The following is a 4,184-nucleotide window of genomic DNA, read 5'->3' on the forward strand; positions in this document are numbered from 1 at the left end:
ATCAAAAGCGGGAGAGGTGGTTTTTCGGCTGCAAGTAGGTGTGAATGTCCAGCCATAATTACTCACAAACGGGGGAAGAAAAGGTAGTATTTCCAGACCACACATGATCAAAACAGGGAATGGAGGTGGTTCAGCTGCAAGGTGTGAATGTCTGACTAAAGTTTGTAAAAACCGTGTAAGACAAGGGGCGAATGCCCGACAATGTATGATCAAAAGAGGGAGCGGAGGTTTTCGGCAGCAAGGTCTGAATGTCCAACCATAATTTGTAAAAATCGGGGAAGAAAAGGCTCGAAAGCCCGACTATACACCATCAAAAGCGGGAGCAGAGGTGTTCAGGTGCAAGCAGGTCTGAATGTCCGACCAATAATTACTGAAAAATGGGTAAGAAAAGGTGCGAATGCCAAATCATACATCATCAAAAGCAGGAGCGGATGTGTTCGGCTACAAGAAGGTTTGAATGTCCAACCATAGTAAGTAATAGGTGGGTAAGAAAAGGCTCGAATGCCCGACTATACACCATCAAAAGCGGAAGCGGAGGTGTTTGGCTGCAAGATATTGTGAACGTCCGACCAAAGTTTGTAAAAAGCAGTTAAGAAAAGGTTCGAATATCTAACCAAACATAATCAAAAGCGGGAGCAGAGCTGTTCGACTGCAAGTAGGTGTGAATATCAGATCATAATTTGCAAAAAGCTGATGAGAAAGGGTGAGAATGCCCGACTATACACCATCAAATGCGGGAGCGGAGTTGTTCGGCTGTGAGTAGGTGTGAATCTCCGACCATAATTGCTGAAATATGTGTTAGAAAAGGTAAGAATGCCGGTCCATACATCATCAAAAGCGAGAGAGGTTGTGTTCGGCTGCAAGTAGGTGTGAATGTCCATTAATAATTGCTTTAAAACATTAAAGAAAATATTCGAATATCAAACCTTACATGATCATTAGCGGGAGAGGAGGTGTTCAGCTGCAAGAAGATGTGAATATCCACCCATAATTACTGAAAAATGGGTAGGAAAAGATGCTAATGTCCAACCATAAATCATCAAAAGCAGGATTGGAGTTGTTCAGCTACAAGAAGGTATGAAAGTCGAACCATGGTTTGTAAAAAGCGGGTAAGAAAAGGCTCGAATGCCCGACTATATACCATCAAAAGCGGAAGCGGAGGTGTTCGGCTGCAAGACGGTGTGAACGTCCGACCAAAGTTTGTAAAAAGCAGTTAAGAAAATGTTCGAATATCCAACCAAACATAATCAAAAGCGGGAGCAGAGCTGTTCGACTGCAAGTAGGTGTGAATATCAGATCATAATTTGCAAAAAGCTGTTGAGAAAGGGTGAGAATGCCCGACTATACACTATCAAATGTGGGAGCGGAGTTGTTCGGCTGTGAGTAGGTGTGATTCTACAACCATAATTGCTGAAAAATGTGTTAGAAAAGGTAAGAATGCTGGACCATATATCACCAAAAGCGGGAGAGGTTGTGTTCGGCTGCAAGTAGGTGTGAATGTCCAGCCATAATTACTCACAAACGGGTAAGAAAGGGTACTATTGCCAGACCATATATGATCAAAACAGGGAGCGGAGGTGGTTCAGCTGCAAGAAGGTTTGAATGTCCGACTAAAGTTTGTAAAAAGCGGGTAAGACAAGGTGTGAATTCCCGACAATGTATGATCAAAAGAGGAGTGGAGGTTTTCGGCTGCAAGAAGGTCTGAATGTCCACCCATAATTACTGAAAAATGGGTAAGAAAAGGTGCGAAAGCCCAACCGCACATGATCATAAGTGGATGAGAAGGTGTTCGACTGCAAGTAGGTGTGAATGTAAGATCATAATTTGTAAAAAGCGGGTAAGAAAAGGTAAGAATGCCCAACCATAAATTATCAAAAGCGGCAGCAGAGTTTCGACTGGTATTTATCAATGTCTAGATAGATTTCAACAAAAAACAACGTTGTACTTTGCAGTAAAAGAAAGTGCAAATCAAAAGTTTTAGGAATCCGAGAATAAGCTTATTTTCATGAGTTCTGCACGATTTCGGATTTTATGTATAAAATGAATTCCTTCACGCAAACTAAGTTAACACTGCTTTGTCATTCATATGTACCCATTTCTACATATATTTCAAGCATAAACTTCCTCATACTACCCTGAATGAGAAAGAGCAACACTTGTGATTAAGCCATACGCCCCTTTTGAGGAGTTCTGCATGGTTTGGGATTTTATCTATAAAATTAATTCCTTCACTCAAACTATGTTAAAACGGCTTTTACCTTCATATTTATCAATGTCTCGATAGATTTAAACAAAAAAACAACGTTGTACTTTGCAATAAAAGAAAGAGCAAATCAAAAGTTTTAGGAATCCGAGAATAAGCTTATTTTCATGAGTTCTGCACGATTTCGGATTTTATGTATAAAATGAATTCATTCACTCAAACCAAGTTAAAACTGCTTTTTCATTCATATTTATCAATGTCTAGATCGACTTCAACAAAGAACAACATTGTATTTTGCAGTAGAAGAAAGAGCAAAACTGAAGGATCAGGAATCCGAGAATAAGCTTCTTTTCATACGTTCTGCATGATTTGGGATTTTATGTATAAAATTAATTCCTTCACTCAAACTAAGTTAACACTGCTTTGTCCTTCATATGTACCCATTTCTACATATATTTCAAGCATAAACTTCCTCATACTACCCTGAATGAGAAAGAGCCACACTTGTGATTAAGCCATACACCCCTTTTGAGGAGTTCTGCATGATTTGGGATTTTATCTATAAAATCAATTCCTTCACTCAAACTATGTTAAAACGGCTTTTACCTTCATATTTATCAATGTCTCGATAGATTTAAACAAAAAAAACAACGTTGTACTTTGCAGTAAAAGAAAGAGCCAATCAAAAGTTTTAGGAATCCGAGAATAAGCTTATTTTCATGAGTTCTGCACGATTTCGGATTTTATGTATAAAATGAATTCATTCACTCAAACCAAGTTAAAACTGCTTTTTCATTCATATTTATCAATGTCTAGATCGACTTCAACAAAGAACAACATTGTATTTTGCAGTAGAAGAAAGAGCAAAACTGAAGGATCAGGAATCCGAGAATAAGCTTATTTTCTTATGGGCAAGTGGGAACTGCTTTGTCCTTCGTATTTATCAATGTGTAGATGGATTTCAACTTCTTCTACTGCAAAGTCCAATGTTTTTCTTTGTTGAAGTCGATCTAGACATTGATGAATATGGAAGGACAAAGCAGTTTTAACTTGGTTTGAGCAAAGCAATTCATTTTATAGCAAAATCCGAAATCGTGCAGAACTCATGAAAGCAGGCTTATACTCGGATTCCTGAAACTTTAGATTTGCTCTTTCTTTTACTGCAAAGTACAACGTTGTTTTTTTGTTTAAATCTTTCTAGACATGGTAAATATGAAGGACAAATCAGTTTTAACATAGTTTGAGCGAAGTAATGCATTTTATAAGCAAAATCCCAAATCATGCAAAACTCACGAAAAGCTTTTTCTCGCTTTTCACTGCTTTTTACAAACTTTGGTCGGACGTTCACACCTTCTTGCATCCGAACACCTCCGCTTCCGCTTTTGATGATGTATATTCGGGCATTCGAACCTTTTATTACCCGCTTTTTACAAACCATTGTTGGACTTTCACACCTTCTTGCATCCGAACACCACCTCTCCCGCTTTTGATGATGTATGGTCCAGTATTCTTACCTTTTCTAACACATTTTTCAGCAATTATGGTCGGACATTCACACCTACTCACAGCTGGACACCTCCGCTCCCGCTTTTGATCAAACAATGTCGGGACATCGCTCCTTGTCTTACCAGCTTTTTACAAACTTTAGTCGAACATTCACACCTTCTTGCAGCTGAACACCTCCGCTCCCGCTTTTGATGATGTATAGTCGGGCTTTCGAGCCTTTTCTTACCCGGTTTTTACAAATTATGGTTGGACATTCAGACCTTGCAGCCGAACACCTCCGCTCTCTCTTTTGATCATACATTGTCGGGCATTCGCACCTTGTCTTACCCGCTTTTTACAAACAATAGTCAGACATTCACACCTTGCAGCTGAACCTCCGCTCCCTGTTTTGATCATGTATGGTCTGGCAATACTACCTTTTCTTCCCCCGTTTGTGATTAATTATGGCTGGACATTCAAACCTACTTGCAGTCGA

This window comes from Leuresthes tenuis, unplaced genomic scaffold, assembly GCF_036924035.1.
Source record: "Leuresthes tenuis unplaced genomic scaffold, fLeuTen1.0.hap1 SCAF_17, whole genome shotgun sequence".
Taxonomy (NCBI): domain Eukaryota; kingdom Metazoa; phylum Chordata; class Actinopteri; order Atheriniformes; family Atherinopsidae; genus Leuresthes; species Leuresthes tenuis.